Genomic DNA, 12827 nt, shown 5'->3' with positions numbered 1-12827 from the left:
CTATAGTACATTTGAGTGCACCTGTCATTTTCTCAGTCTCTGTGTATGCATGGAGCAAGATATAGGCTCATGGATTTAAGAATGAGAGGATATCATGAGACAGCAATCTCCACCTACGGCCATACTACCTTGAAAGCGCCCGATCCCGTCAGATCTCGGAAGCTAAGCAGGGTGAGGCTTGATTAGTACTGGGTTGGGAGACTGCCTGGGAATACCAGGTGCTGTGGGTGTTTTTATTTTTTGCTTCCCTAATGAAAATATACATGGCATTCCTTGCAGCAAATGAAAATGTTTCATTTTTTACTACTTTTTTCCCGCAGTGGCAAAGAAATATATCGTTTTTTCCTCAGAAAGTTCAACACAATGCAACCTTCCAAAATAGAATTCTGACATCAAGAATTCCGTCTATAGTACATTTGAGTGCACCTGTCATTTTCTCAGTCTCTGTGTATGCATGGAGCAAGATATAGGCTCATGGATTTAAGAATGAGAGGATATCATGAGACAGCAATCTCCACCTACGGCCATACTACCTTGAAAGCGCCCGATCCCGTCAGATCTCGGAAGCTAAGCAGGGTGAGGCTTGATTAGTACTGGGTTGGGAGACTGCCTGGGAATACCAGGTGCTGTAGGGGTTTTTATTTTTCGCTTCCCTAATGAAAATATACATGGCATTCCTCGCAGCAAATGAAAATGTTTCATTTCTTGCTACTTTTTTCCCGGAGTGGCAAAGAAATATATTGTTTTTTCCTCTGAAAGTTCAACACAATGCAACCTTCCAAAATAGAATTCTGACATCAAGAATTCCGTCTATAGTATATTTGAGTGCACCTGTCATTTTCTCAGTCTCTGATTTAATTTCTCCATTTAAGGTAATTCTTCAAGAATGTATTTTTTTAACGGTCACAATAATACACTTATGCCTCCCATGTCATTTAGAAATATATCATACAGGCCTCAGAACACTCAGCATGTTATATGGTGAGCTTGTGGCTCACAGAGTTGGGGTGTGCAGTGTTCAAGCTGATACTTGGAAGAGATAGTGAGTTCAAATCCAAACAGGAGGAGGTTGAATATAGGCACCTCTGAAATTTTTTACTACTTTTTTCCCGCAGTGGCAAAGAAATCTATCGTTTTTTCCTCTGAAAGTTCAACACAATGCAACCTTCCAAAATAGAATTCTGACATCAAGAATTCCGTCTATAGTACATTTGAGTGCACCTGTCATTTTCTCAGTCTCTGTGTATGCATGGAGCAAGATATAGGCTCATGGATTTAAGAATGAGAGGATATCATGAGACAGCAATCTCCACCTACGGCCATACTACCTTGACAGCGCCCGATCCCGTCAGATCTCGGAAGCTAAGCAGGGTGAGGCTTGATTAGTACTGGGTTGGGAGACTGCCTGGGAATACCAGGTGCTGTAGGGGTTTTTATTTTTCGCTTCCCTAATGAAAATATACATGGCATTCCTTGCAGCAAATGAAAATGTTTCATTTTTTACTACTTTTTTCCCGCAGTGGCAAAGAAATCTATCGTTTTTTCCTCTGAAAGTTCAACACAATGCAACCTTCCAAAATAGAATTCTGACATCAAGAATTCCGTCTATAGTACATTTGAGTGCACCTGTCATTTTCTCAGTCTCTGTGTATGCATGGAGCAAGATATAGGCTCATGGATTTAAGAATGAGAGGATATCATGAGACAGCAATCTCCACCTACGGCCATACTACCTTGACAGCGCCCGATCCCGTCAGATCTCGGAAGCTAAGCAGGGTGAGGCTTGATTAGTACTGGGTTGGGAGACTGCCTGGGAATACCAGGTGCTGTAGGGGTTTTTATTTTTCGCTTCCCTAATGAAAATATACATGGCATTCCTTGCAGCAAATGAAAATGTTTCATTTTTTACTACTTTTTTCCCGCAGTGGCAAAGAAATCTATCGTTTTTTCCTCTGAAAGTTCAACACAATGCAACCTTCCAAAATAGAATTCTGACATCAAGAATTCCGTCTATAGTACATTTGAGTGCACCTGTCATTTTCTCAGTCTCTGTGTATGCATGGAGCAAGATATAGGCTCATGGATTTAAGAATGAGAGGATATCATGAGACAGCAATCTCCACCTACGGCCATACTACCTTGACAGCGCCCGATCCCGTCAGATCTCGGAAGCTAAGCAGGGTGAGGCTTGATTAGTACTGGGTTGGGAGACTGCCTGGGAATACCAGGTGCTGTAGGGGTTTTTATTTTTCGCTTCCCTAATGAAAATATACATGGCATTCCTTGCAGCAAATGAAAATGTTTCATTTTTTACTACTTTTTTCCCGCAGTGGCAAAGAAATCTATCGTTTTTTCCTCTGAAAGTTCAACACAATGCAACCTTCCAAAATAGAATTCTGACATCAAGAATTCCGTCTATAGTACATTTGAGTGCACCTGTCATTTTCTCAGTCTCTGTGTATGCATGGAGCAAGATATAGGCTCATGGATTTAAGAATGAGAGGATATCATGAGACAGCAATCTCCACCTACGGCCATACTACCTTGACAGCGCCCGATCCCGTCAGATCTCGGAAGCTAAGCAGGGTGAGGCTTGATTAGTACTGGGTTGGGAGACTGCCTGGGAATACCAGGTGCTGTAGGGGTTTTTATTTTTCGCTTCCCTAATGAAAATATACATGGCATTCCTTGCAGCAAATGAAAATGTTTCATTTTTTACTACTTTTTTCCCGCAGTGGCAAAGAAATCTATCGTTTTTTCCTCTGAAAGTTCAACACAATGCAACCTTCCAAAATAGAATTCTGACATCAAGAATTCCGTCTATAGTACATTTGAGTGCACCTGTCATTTTCTCAGTCTCTGTGTATGCATGGAGCAAGATATAGGCTCATGGATTTAAGAATGAGAGGATATCATGAGACAGCAATCTCCACCTACGGCCATACTACCTTGACAGCGCCCGATCCCGTCAGATCTCGGAAGCTAAGCAGGGTGAGGCTTGATTAGTACTGGGTTGGGAGACTGCCTGGGAATACCAGGTGCTGTAGGGGTTTTTATTTTTCGCTTCCCTAATGAAAATATACATGGCATTCCTCGCAGCAAATGAAAATGTTTCATTTCTTGCTACTTTTTTCCCGCAGTGGCAAAGAAATATATCGTTTTTTCCTCTGAAAGTTCAACACAATGCAACCTTCCAAAATAGAATTCTGACATCAAGAATTCCGTCTATAGTACATTTGAGTGCACCTGTCATTTTCTCAGTCTCTGTGTATGCATGGAGCAAGATATAGGCTCATGGATTTAAGAATGAGAGGATATCATGAGACAGCAATCTCCACCTACGGCCATACTACCTTGAAAGCGCCCGATCCCGTCAGATCTCGGAAGCTAAGCAGGGTGAGGCTTGATTAGTACTGGGTTGGGAGACTGCCTGGGAATACCAGGTGCTGTGGGTGTTTTTATTTTTTGCTTCCCTAATGAAAATATACATGGCATTCCTTGCAGCAAATGAAAATGTTTCATTTTTTACTACTTTTTTCCCGCAGTGGCAAAGAAATATATCGTTTTTTCCTCAGAAAGTTCAACACAATGCAACCTTCCAAAATAGAATTCTGACATCAAGAATTCCGTCTATAGTACATTTGAGTGCACCTGTCATTTTCTCAGTCTCTGTGTATGCATGGAGCAAGATATAGGCTCATGGATTTAAGAATGAGAGGATATCATGAGACAGCAATCTCCACCTACGGCCATACTACCTTGAAAGCGCCCGATCCCGTCAGATCTCGGAAGCTAAGCAGGGTGAGGCTTGATTAGTACTGGGTTGGGAGACTGCCTGGGAATACCAGGTGCTGTAGGGGTTTTTATTTTTCGCTTCCCTAATGAAAATATACATGGCATTCCTCGCAGCAAATGAAAATGTTTCATTTCTTGCTACTTTTTTCCCGGAGTGGCAAAGAAATATATTGTTTTTTCCTCTGAAAGTTCAACACAATGCAACCTTCCAAAATAGAATTCTGACATCAAGAATTCCGTCTATAGTATATTTGAGTGCACCTGTCATTTTCTCAGTCTCTGATTTAATTTCTCCATTTAAGGTAATTCTTCAAGAATGTATTTTTTTAACGGTCACAATAATACACTTATGCCTCCCATGTCATTTAGAAATATATCATACAGGCCTCAGAACACTCAGCATGTTATATGGTGAGCTTGTGGCTCACAGAGTTGGGGTGTGCAGTGTTCAAGCTGATACTTGGAAGAGATAGTGAGTTCAAATCCAAACAGGAGGAGGTTGAATATAGGCACCTCTGAAATTTTTTACTACTTTTTTCCCGCAGTGGCAAAGAAATCTATCGTTTTTTCCTCTGAAAGTTCAACACAATGCAACCTTCCAAAATAGAATTCTGACATCAAGAATTCCGTCTATAGTACATTTGAGTGCACCTGTCATTTTCTCAGTCTCTGTGTATGCATGGAGCAAGATATAGGCTCATGGATTTAAGAATGAGAGGATATCATGAGACAGCAATCTCCACCTACGGCCATACTACCTTGACAGCGCCCGATCCCGTCAGATCTCGGAAGCTAAGCAGGGTGAGGCTTGATTAGTACTGGGTTGGGAGACTGCCTGGGAATACCAGGTGCTGTAGGGGTTTTTATTTTTCGCTTCCCTAATGAAAATATACATGGCATTCCTTGCAGCAAATGAAAATGTTTCATTTTTTACTACTTTTTTCCCGCAGTGGCAAAGAAATCTATCGTTTTTTCCTCTGAAAGTTCAACACAATGCAACCTTCCAAAATAGAATTCTGACATCAAGAATTCCGTCTATAGTACATTTGAGTGCACCTGTCATTTTCTCAGTCTCTGTGTATGCATGGAGCAAGATATAGGCTCATGGATTTAAGAATGAGAGGATATCATGAGACAGCAATCTCCACCTACGGCCATACTACCTTGACAGCGCCCGATCCCGTCAGATCTCGGAAGCTAAGCAGGGTGAGGCTTGATTAGTACTGGTTTGGGAGACTGCCTGGGAATACCAGGTGCTGTAGGGGTTTTTATTTTTCGCTTCCCTAATGAAAATATACATGGCATTCCTTGCAGCAAATGAAAATGTTTCATTTTTTACTACTTTTTTCCCGCAGTGGCAAAGAAATCTATCGTTTTTTCCTCTGAAAGTTCAACACAATGCAACCTTCCAAAATAGAATTCTGACATCAAGAATTCCGTCTATAGTACATTTGAGTGCACCTGTCATTTTCTCAGTCTCTGTGTATGCATGGAGCAAGATATAGGCTCATGGATTTAAGAATGAGAGGATATCATGAGACAGCAATCTCCACCTACGGCCATACTACCTTGACAGCGCCCGATCCCGTCAGATCTCGGAAGCTAAGCAGGGTGAGGCTTGATTAGTACTGGGTTGGGAGACTGCCTGGGAATACCAGGTGCTGTAGGGGTTTTTATTTTTCGCTTCCCTAATGAAAATATACATGGCATTCCTTGCAGCAAATGAAAATGTTTCATTTTTTACTACTTTTTTCCCGCAGTGGCAAAGAAATCTATCGTTTTTTCCTCTGAAAGTTCAACACAATGCAACCTTCCAAAATAGAATTCTGACATCAAGAATTCCGTCTATAGTACATTTGAGTGCACCTGTCATTTTCTCAGTCTCTGTGTATGCATGGAGCAAGATATAGGCTCATGGATTTAAGAATGAGAGGATATCATGAGACAGCAATCTCCACCTACGGCCATACTACCTTGACAGCGCCCGATCCCGTCAGATCTCGGAAGCTAAGCAGGGTGAGGCTTGATTAGTACTGGGTTGGGAGACTGCCTGGGAATACCAGGTGCTGTAGGGGTTTTTATTTTTCGCTTCCCTAATGAAAATATACATGGCATTCCTTGCAGCAAATGAAAATGTTTCATTTTTTACTACTTTTTTCCCGCAGTGGCAAAGAAATCTATCGTTTTTTCCTCTGAAAGTTCAACACAATGCAACCTTCCAAAATAGAATTCTGACATCAAGAATTCCGTCTATAGTACATTTGAGTGCACCTGTCATTTTCTCAGTCTCTGTGTATGCATGGAGCAAGATATAGGCTCATGGATTTAAGAATGAGAGGATATCATGAGACAGCAATCTCCACCTACGGCCATACTACCTTGACAGCGCCCGATCCCGTCAGATCTCGGAAGCTAAGCAGGGTGAGGCTTGATTAGTACTGGGTTGGGAGACTGCCTGGGAATACCAGGTGCTGTAGGGGTTTTTATTTTTCGCTTCCCTAATGAAAATATACATGGCATTCCTTGCAGCAAATGAAAATGTTTCATTTTTTACTACTTTTTTCCCGCAGTGGCAAAGAAATCTATCGTTTTTTCCTCTGAAAGTTCAACACAATGCAACCTTCCAAAATAGAATTCTGACATCAAGAATTCCGTCTATAGTACATTTGAGTGCACCTGTCATTTTCTCAGTCTCTGTGTATGCATGGAGCAAGATATAGGCTCATGGATTTAAGAATGAGAGGATATCATGAGACAGCAATCTCCACCTACGGCCATACTACCTTGACAGCGCCCGATCCCGTCAGATCTCGGAAGCTAAGCAGGGTGAGGCTTGATTAGTACTGGGTTGGGAGACTGCCTGGGAATACCAGGTGCTGTAGGGGTTTTTATTTTTCGCTTCCCTAATGAAAATATACATGGCATTCCTCGCAGCAAATGAAAATGTTTCATTTCTTGCTACTTTTTTCCCGCAGTGGCAAAGAAATATATCGTTTTTTCCTCTGAAAGTTCAACACAATGCAACCTTCCAAAATAGAATTCTGACATCAAGAATTCCGTCTATAGTACATTTGAGTGCACCTGTCATTTTCTCAGTCTCTGTGTATGCATGGAGCAAGATATAGGCTCATGGATTTAAGAATGAGAGGATATCATGAGACAGCAATCTCCACCTACGGCCATACTACCTTGAAAGCGCCCGATCCCGTCAGATCTCGGAAGCTAAGCAGGGTGAGGCTTGATTAGTACTGGGTTGGGAGACTGCCTGGGAATACCAGGTGCTGTGGGTGTTTTTATTTTTTGCTTCCCTAATGAAAATATACATGGCATTCCTTGCAGCAAATGAAAATGTTTCATTTTTTACTACTTTTTTCCCGCAGTGGCAAAGAAATATATCGTTTTTTCCTCAGAAAGTTCAACACAATGCAACCTTCCAAAATAGAATTCTGACATCAAGAATTCCGTCTATAGTACATTTGAGTGCACCTGTCATTTTCTCAGTCTCTGTGTATGCATGGAGCAAGATATAGGCTCATGGATTTAAGAATGAGAGGATATCATGAGACAGCAATCTCCACCTACGGCCATACTACCTTGAAAGCGCCCGATCCCGTCAGATCTCGGAAGCTAAGCAGGGTGAGGCTTGATTAGTACTGGGTTGGGAGACTGCCTGGGAATACCAGGTGCTGTAGGGGTTTTTATTTTTCGCTTCCCTAATGAAAATATACATGGCATTCCTCGCAGCAAATGAAAATGTTTCATTTCTTGCTACTTTTTTCCCGGAGTGGCAAAGAAATATATTGTTTTTTCCTCTGAAAGTTCAACACAATGCAACCTTCCAAAATAGAATTCTGACATCAAGAATTCCGTCTATAGTATATTTGAGTGCACCTGTCATTTTCTCAGTCTCTGATTTAATTTCTCCATTTAAGGTAATTCTTCAAGAATGTATTTTTTTAACGGTCACAATAATACACTTATGCCTCCCATGTCATTTAGAAATATATCATACAGGCCTCAGAACACTCAGCATGTTATATGGTGAGCTTGTGGCTCACAGAGTTGGGGTGTGCAGTGTTCAAGCTGATACTTGGAAGAGATAGTGAGTTCAAATCCAAACAGGAGGAGGTTGAATATAGGCACCTCTGAAATTTTTTACTACTTTTTTCCCGCAGTGGCAAAGAAATCTATCGTTTTTTCCTCTGAAAGTTCAACACAATGCAACCTTCCAAAATAGAATTCTGACATCAAGAATTCCGTCTATAGTACATTTGAGTGCACCTGTCATTTTCTCAGTCTCTGTGTATGCATGGAGCAAGATATAGGCTCATGGATTTAAGAATGAGAGGATATCATGAGACAGCAATCTCCACCTACGGCCATACTACCTTGACAGCGCCCGATCCCGTCAGATCTCGGAAGCTAAGCAGGGTGAGGCTTGATTAGTACTGGGTTGGGAGACTGCCTGGGAATACCAGGTGCTGTAGGGGTTTTTATTTTTCGCTTCCCTAATGAAAATATACATGGCATTCCTTGCAGCAAATGAAAATGTTTCATTTTTTACTACTTTTTTCCCGCAGTGGCAAAGAAATCTATCGTTTTTTCCTCTGAAAGTTCAACACAATGCAACCTTCCAAAATAGAATTCTGACATCAAGAATTCCGTCTATAGTACATTTGAGTGCACCTGTCATTTTCTCAGTCTCTGTGTATGCATGGAGCAAGATATAGGCTCATGGATTTAAGAATGAGAGGATATCATGAGACAGCAATCTCCACCTACGGCCATACTACCTTGACAGCGCCCGATCCCGTCAGATCTCGGAAGCTAAGCAGGGTGAGGCTTGATTAGTACTGGTTTGGGAGACTGCCTGGGAATACCAGGTGCTGTAGGGGTTTTTATTTTTCGCTTCCCTAATGAAAATATACATGGCATTCCTTGCAGCAAATGAAAATGTTTCATTTTTTACTACTTTTTTCCCGCAGTGGCAAAGAAATCTATCGTTTTTTCCTCTGAAAGTTCAACACAATGCAACCTTCCAAAATAGAATTCTGACATCAAGAATTCCGTCTATAGTACATTTGAGTGCACCTGTCATTTTCTCAGTCTCTGTGTATGCATGGAGCAAGATATAGGCTCATGGATTTAAGAATGAGAGGATATCATGAGACAGCAATCTCCACCTACGGCCATACTACCTTGACAGCGCCCGATCCCGTCAGATCTCGGAAGCTAAGCAGGGTGAGGCTTGATTAGTACTGGGTTGGGAGACTGCCTGGGAATACCAGGTGCTGTAGGGGTTTTTATTTTTCGCTTCCCTAATGAAAATATACATGGCATTCCTTGCAGCAAATGAAAATGTTTCATTTTTTACTACTTTTTTCCCGCAGTGGCAAAGAAATCTATCGTTTTTTCCTCTGAAAGTTCAACACAATGCAACCTTCCAAAATAGAATTCTGACATCAAGAATTCCGTCTATAGTACATTTGAGTGCACCTGTCATTTTCTCAGTCTCTGTGTATGCATGGAGCAAGATATAGGCTCATGGATTTAAGAATGAGAGGATATCATGAGACAGCAATCTCCACCTACGGCCATACTACCTTGACAGCGCCCGATCCCGTCAGATCTCGGAAGCTAAGCAGGGTGAGGCTTGATTAGTACTGGGTTGGGAGACTGCCTGGGAATACCAGGTGCTGTAGGGGTTTTTATTTTTCGCTTCCCTAATGAAAATATACATGGCATTCCTTGCAGCAAATGAAAATGTTTCATTTTTTACTACTTTTTTCCCGCAGTGGCAAAGAAATCTATCGTTTTTTCCTCTGAAAGTTCAACACAATGCAACCTTCCAAAATAGAATTCTGACATCAAGAATTCCGTCTATAGTACATTTGAGTGCACCTGTCATTTTCTCAGTCTCTGTGTATGCATGGAGCAAGATATAGGCTCATGGATTTAAGAATGAGAGGATATCATGAGACAGCAATCTCCACCTACGGCCATACTACCTTGACAGCGCCCGATCCCGTCAGATCTCGGAAGCTAAGCAGGGTGAGGCTTGATTAGTACTGGTTTGGGAGACTGCCTGGGAATACCAGGTGCTGTAGGGGTTTTTATTTTTCGCTTCCCTAATGAAAATATACATGGCATTCCTTGCAGCAAATGAAAATGTTTCATTTTTTACTACTTTTTTCCCGCAGTGGCAAAGAAATCTATCGTTTTTTCCTCTGAAAGTTCAACACAATGCAACCTTCCAAAATAGAATTCTGACATCAAGAATTCCGTCTATAGTACATTTGAGTGCACCTGTCATTTTCTCAGTCTCTGTGTATGCATGGAGCAAGATATAGGCTCATGGATTTAAGAATGAGAGGATATCATGAGACAGCAATCTCCACCTACGGCCATACTACCTTGACAGCGCCCGATCCCGTCAGATCTCGGAAGCTAAGCAGGGTGAGGCTTGATTAGTACTGGGTTGGGAGACTGCCTGGGAATACCAGGTGCTGTAGGGGTTTTTATTTTTCGCTTCCCTAATGAAAATATACATGGCATTCCTTGCAGCAAATGAAAATGTTTCATTTTTTACTACTTTTTTCCCGCAGTGGCAAAGAAATCTATCGTTTTTTCCTCTGAAAGTTCAACACAATGCAACCTTCCAAAATAGAATTCTGACATCAAGAATTCCGTCTATAGTACATTTGAGTGCACCTGTCATTTTCTCAGTCTCTGTGTATGCATGGAGCAAGATATAGGCTCATGGATTTAAGAATGAGAGGATATCATGAGACAGCAATCTCCACCTACGGCCATACTACCTTGACAGCGCCCGATCCCGTCAGATCTCGGAAGCTAAGCAGGGTGAGGCTTGATTAGTACTGGGTTGGGAGACTGCCTGGGAATACCAGGTGCTGTAGGGGTTTTTATTTTTCGCTTCCCTAATGAAAATATACATGGCATTCCTCGCAGCAAATGAAAATGTTTCATTTTTTACTACTTTTTTCCCGCAGTGGCAAAGAAATCTATCGTTTTTTCCTCTGAAAGTTCAACACAATGCAACCTTCCAAAATAGAATTCTGACATCAAGAATTCCGTCTATAGTACATTTGAGTGCACCTGTCATTTTCTCAGTCTCTGTGTATGCATGGAGCAAGATATAGGCTCATGGATTTAAGAATGAGAGGATATCATGAGACAGCAATCTCCACCTACGGCCATACTACCTTGACAGCGCCCGATCCCGTCAGATCTCGGAAGCTAAGCAGGGTGAGGCTTGATTAGTACTGGGTTGGGAGACTGCCTGGGAATACCAGGTGCTGTAGGGGTTTTTATTTTTCGCTTCCCTAATGAAAATATACATGGCATTCCTCGCAGCAAATGAAAATGTTTCATTTCTTGCTACTTTTTTCCCGCAGTGGCAAAGAAATATATCGTTTTTTCCTCTGAAAGTTCAACACAATGCAACCTTCCAAAATAGAATTCTGACATCAAGAATTCCGTCTATAGTACATTTGAGTGCACCTGTCATTTTCTCAGTCTCTGTGTATGCATGGAGCAAGATATAGGCTCATGGATTTAAGAATGAGAGGATATCATGAGACAGCAATCTCCACCTACGGCCATACTACCTTGAAAGCGCCCGATCCCGTCAGATCTCGGAAGCTAAGCAGGGTGAGGCTTGATTAGTACTGGGTTGGGAGACTGCCTGGGAATACCAGGTGCTGTGGGTGTTTTTATTTTTTGCTTCCCTAATGAAAATATACATGGCATTCCTTGCAGCAAATGAAAATGTTTCATTTTTTACTACTTTTTTCCCGCAGTGGCAAAGAAATATATCGTTTTTTCCTCAGAAAGTTCAACACAATGCAACCTTCCAAAATAGAATTCTGACATCAAGAATTCCGTCTATAGTACATTTGAGTGCACCTGTCATTTTCTCAGTCTCTGTGTATGCATGGAGCAAGATATAGGCTCATGGATTTAAGAATGAGAGGATATCATGAGACAGCAATCTCCACCTACGGCCATACTACCTTGAAAGCGCCCGATCCCGTCAGATCTCGGAAGCTAAGCAGGGTGAGGCTTGATTAGTACTGGGTTGGGAGACTGCCTGGGAATACCAGGTGCTGTAGGGGTTTTTATTTTTCGCTTCCCTAATGAAAATATACATGGCATTCCTCGCAGCAAATGAAAATGTTTCATTTCTTGCTACTTTTTTCCCGGAGTGGCAAAGAAATATATTGTTTTTTCCTCTGAAAGTTCAACACAATGCAACCTTCCAAAATAGAATTCTGACATCAAGAATTCCGTCTATAGTATATTTGAGTGCACCTGTCATTTTCTCAGTCTCTGATTTAATTTCTCCATTTAAGGTAATTCTTCAAGAATGTATTTTTTTAACGGTCACAATAATACACTTATGCCTCCCATGTCATTTAGAAATATATCATACAGGCCTCAGAACACTCAGCATGTTATATGGTGAGCTTGTGGCTCACAGAGTTGGGGTGTGCAGTGTTCAAGCTGATACTTGGAAGAGATAGTGAGTTCAATTCCAAACAGGAGGAGGTTGAATATAGGCACCTCTGAAATTTTTTACTACTTTTTTCCCGCAGTGGCAAAGAAATCTATCGTTTTTTCCTCTGAAAGTTCAACACAATGCAACCTTCCAAAATAGAATTCTGACATCAAGAATTCCGTCTATAGTACATTTGAGTGCACCTGTCATTTTCTCAGTCTCTGTGTATGCATGGAGCAAGATATAGGCTCATGGATTTAAGAATGAGAGGATATCATGAGACAGCAATCTCCACCTACGGCCATACTACCTTGACAGCGCCCGATCCCGTCAGATCTCGGAAGCTAAGCAGGGTGAGGCTTGATTAGTACTGGGTTGGGAGACTGCCTGGGAATACCAGGTGCTGTAGGGGTTTTTATTTTTCGCTTCCCTAATGAAAATATACATGGCATTCCTCGCAGCAAATGAAAATGTTTCATTTCTTGCTACTTTTTTCCCGCAGTGGCAAAGAAAT

At 41.6% G+C, this 12827-nt stretch overlaps 28 non-coding genes across 28 annotated transcripts; all 28 read left to right on the top strand.

Annotated features, from left to right (window-relative positions):
* Nucleotides 1-111: 111 nt before the first annotated feature.
* LOC142484055 (5S ribosomal RNA) lies at nucleotides 112-230 on the top strand. Its single transcript, XR_012797559.1, has one exon. It is a non-coding gene; the product is annotated as a 5S ribosomal RNA (ribosomal RNA).
* Nucleotides 231-516: 286 nt separating this feature from the next.
* Nucleotides 517-635, top strand: LOC142484525 (5S ribosomal RNA). Its single transcript, XR_012797979.1, has one exon. It is a non-coding gene; the product is annotated as a 5S ribosomal RNA (ribosomal RNA).
* Nucleotides 636-1311: 676 nt separating this feature from the next.
* On the top strand, nucleotides 1312-1430 carry LOC142484797 (5S ribosomal RNA). The gene has a single exon (XR_012798251.1). It is a non-coding gene; the product is annotated as a 5S ribosomal RNA (ribosomal RNA).
* A 286-nt stretch (nucleotides 1431-1716) lies between these two features.
* Nucleotides 1717-1835, top strand: LOC142484796 (5S ribosomal RNA). The gene has a single exon (XR_012798250.1). It is a non-coding gene; the product is annotated as a 5S ribosomal RNA (ribosomal RNA).
* A 286-nt stretch (nucleotides 1836-2121) lies between these two features.
* Nucleotides 2122-2240, top strand: LOC142484795 (5S ribosomal RNA). The gene has a single exon (XR_012798249.1). It is a non-coding gene; the product is annotated as a 5S ribosomal RNA (ribosomal RNA).
* Nucleotides 2241-2526: 286 nt separating this feature from the next.
* On the top strand, nucleotides 2527-2645 carry LOC142484794 (5S ribosomal RNA). Its single transcript, XR_012798248.1, has one exon. It is a non-coding gene; the product is annotated as a 5S ribosomal RNA (ribosomal RNA).
* Nucleotides 2646-2931: 286 nt separating this feature from the next.
* Nucleotides 2932-3050, top strand: LOC142484793 (5S ribosomal RNA). Its single transcript, XR_012798247.1, has one exon. It is a non-coding gene; the product is annotated as a 5S ribosomal RNA (ribosomal RNA).
* Nucleotides 3051-3336: 286 nt separating this feature from the next.
* Nucleotides 3337-3455, top strand: LOC142484044 (5S ribosomal RNA). The gene has a single exon (XR_012797548.1). It is a non-coding gene; the product is annotated as a 5S ribosomal RNA (ribosomal RNA).
* Nucleotides 3456-3741: 286 nt separating this feature from the next.
* Nucleotides 3742-3860, top strand: LOC142484524 (5S ribosomal RNA). Its single transcript, XR_012797978.1, has one exon. It is a non-coding gene; the product is annotated as a 5S ribosomal RNA (ribosomal RNA).
* A 676-nt stretch (nucleotides 3861-4536) lies between these two features.
* LOC142484792 (5S ribosomal RNA) lies at nucleotides 4537-4655 on the top strand. Its single transcript, XR_012798246.1, has one exon. It is a non-coding gene; the product is annotated as a 5S ribosomal RNA (ribosomal RNA).
* A 286-nt stretch (nucleotides 4656-4941) lies between these two features.
* Nucleotides 4942-5060, top strand: LOC142484284 (5S ribosomal RNA). The gene has a single exon (XR_012797778.1). It is a non-coding gene; the product is annotated as a 5S ribosomal RNA (ribosomal RNA).
* Nucleotides 5061-5346: 286 nt separating this feature from the next.
* LOC142484790 (5S ribosomal RNA) lies at nucleotides 5347-5465 on the top strand. Its single transcript, XR_012798244.1, has one exon. It is a non-coding gene; the product is annotated as a 5S ribosomal RNA (ribosomal RNA).
* A 286-nt stretch (nucleotides 5466-5751) lies between these two features.
* LOC142484789 (5S ribosomal RNA) lies at nucleotides 5752-5870 on the top strand. Its single transcript, XR_012798243.1, has one exon. It is a non-coding gene; the product is annotated as a 5S ribosomal RNA (ribosomal RNA).
* Nucleotides 5871-6156: 286 nt separating this feature from the next.
* On the top strand, nucleotides 6157-6275 carry LOC142484788 (5S ribosomal RNA). The gene has a single exon (XR_012798242.1). It is a non-coding gene; the product is annotated as a 5S ribosomal RNA (ribosomal RNA).
* Nucleotides 6276-6561: 286 nt separating this feature from the next.
* LOC142484787 (5S ribosomal RNA) lies at nucleotides 6562-6680 on the top strand. Its single transcript, XR_012798241.1, has one exon. It is a non-coding gene; the product is annotated as a 5S ribosomal RNA (ribosomal RNA).
* Nucleotides 6681-6966: 286 nt separating this feature from the next.
* On the top strand, nucleotides 6967-7085 carry LOC142484836 (5S ribosomal RNA). Its single transcript, XR_012798289.1, has one exon. It is a non-coding gene; the product is annotated as a 5S ribosomal RNA (ribosomal RNA).
* Nucleotides 7086-7371: 286 nt separating this feature from the next.
* On the top strand, nucleotides 7372-7490 carry LOC142484523 (5S ribosomal RNA). Its single transcript, XR_012797977.1, has one exon. It is a non-coding gene; the product is annotated as a 5S ribosomal RNA (ribosomal RNA).
* Nucleotides 7491-8166: 676 nt separating this feature from the next.
* On the top strand, nucleotides 8167-8285 carry LOC142484786 (5S ribosomal RNA). The gene has a single exon (XR_012798240.1). It is a non-coding gene; the product is annotated as a 5S ribosomal RNA (ribosomal RNA).
* Nucleotides 8286-8571: 286 nt separating this feature from the next.
* LOC142484283 (5S ribosomal RNA) lies at nucleotides 8572-8690 on the top strand. Its single transcript, XR_012797777.1, has one exon. It is a non-coding gene; the product is annotated as a 5S ribosomal RNA (ribosomal RNA).
* A 286-nt stretch (nucleotides 8691-8976) lies between these two features.
* LOC142484784 (5S ribosomal RNA) lies at nucleotides 8977-9095 on the top strand. Its single transcript, XR_012798238.1, has one exon. It is a non-coding gene; the product is annotated as a 5S ribosomal RNA (ribosomal RNA).
* A 286-nt stretch (nucleotides 9096-9381) lies between these two features.
* On the top strand, nucleotides 9382-9500 carry LOC142484783 (5S ribosomal RNA). The gene has a single exon (XR_012798237.1). It is a non-coding gene; the product is annotated as a 5S ribosomal RNA (ribosomal RNA).
* Nucleotides 9501-9786: 286 nt separating this feature from the next.
* Nucleotides 9787-9905, top strand: LOC142484282 (5S ribosomal RNA). Its single transcript, XR_012797776.1, has one exon. It is a non-coding gene; the product is annotated as a 5S ribosomal RNA (ribosomal RNA).
* Nucleotides 9906-10191: 286 nt separating this feature from the next.
* On the top strand, nucleotides 10192-10310 carry LOC142484782 (5S ribosomal RNA). The gene has a single exon (XR_012798236.1). It is a non-coding gene; the product is annotated as a 5S ribosomal RNA (ribosomal RNA).
* Nucleotides 10311-10596: 286 nt separating this feature from the next.
* LOC142484781 (5S ribosomal RNA) lies at nucleotides 10597-10715 on the top strand. Its single transcript, XR_012798235.1, has one exon. It is a non-coding gene; the product is annotated as a 5S ribosomal RNA (ribosomal RNA).
* A 286-nt stretch (nucleotides 10716-11001) lies between these two features.
* On the top strand, nucleotides 11002-11120 carry LOC142484780 (5S ribosomal RNA). The gene has a single exon (XR_012798234.1). It is a non-coding gene; the product is annotated as a 5S ribosomal RNA (ribosomal RNA).
* A 286-nt stretch (nucleotides 11121-11406) lies between these two features.
* On the top strand, nucleotides 11407-11525 carry LOC142484825 (5S ribosomal RNA). The gene has a single exon (XR_012798278.1). It is a non-coding gene; the product is annotated as a 5S ribosomal RNA (ribosomal RNA).
* A 286-nt stretch (nucleotides 11526-11811) lies between these two features.
* LOC142484522 (5S ribosomal RNA) lies at nucleotides 11812-11930 on the top strand. The gene has a single exon (XR_012797976.1). It is a non-coding gene; the product is annotated as a 5S ribosomal RNA (ribosomal RNA).
* A 676-nt stretch (nucleotides 11931-12606) lies between these two features.
* Nucleotides 12607-12725, top strand: LOC142484778 (5S ribosomal RNA). The gene has a single exon (XR_012798232.1). It is a non-coding gene; the product is annotated as a 5S ribosomal RNA (ribosomal RNA).
* The last annotated feature ends 102 nt before the right edge of the window (nucleotides 12726-12827 follow it).

Source organism: Ascaphus truei, unplaced genomic scaffold, assembly GCF_040206685.1.
Source record: "Ascaphus truei isolate aAscTru1 unplaced genomic scaffold, aAscTru1.hap1 HAP1_SCAFFOLD_435, whole genome shotgun sequence".
NCBI lineage: Eukaryota > Metazoa > Chordata > Amphibia > Anura > Ascaphidae > Ascaphus > Ascaphus truei.
This window is presented reverse-complemented; position numbering and strand designations above follow the sequence as displayed.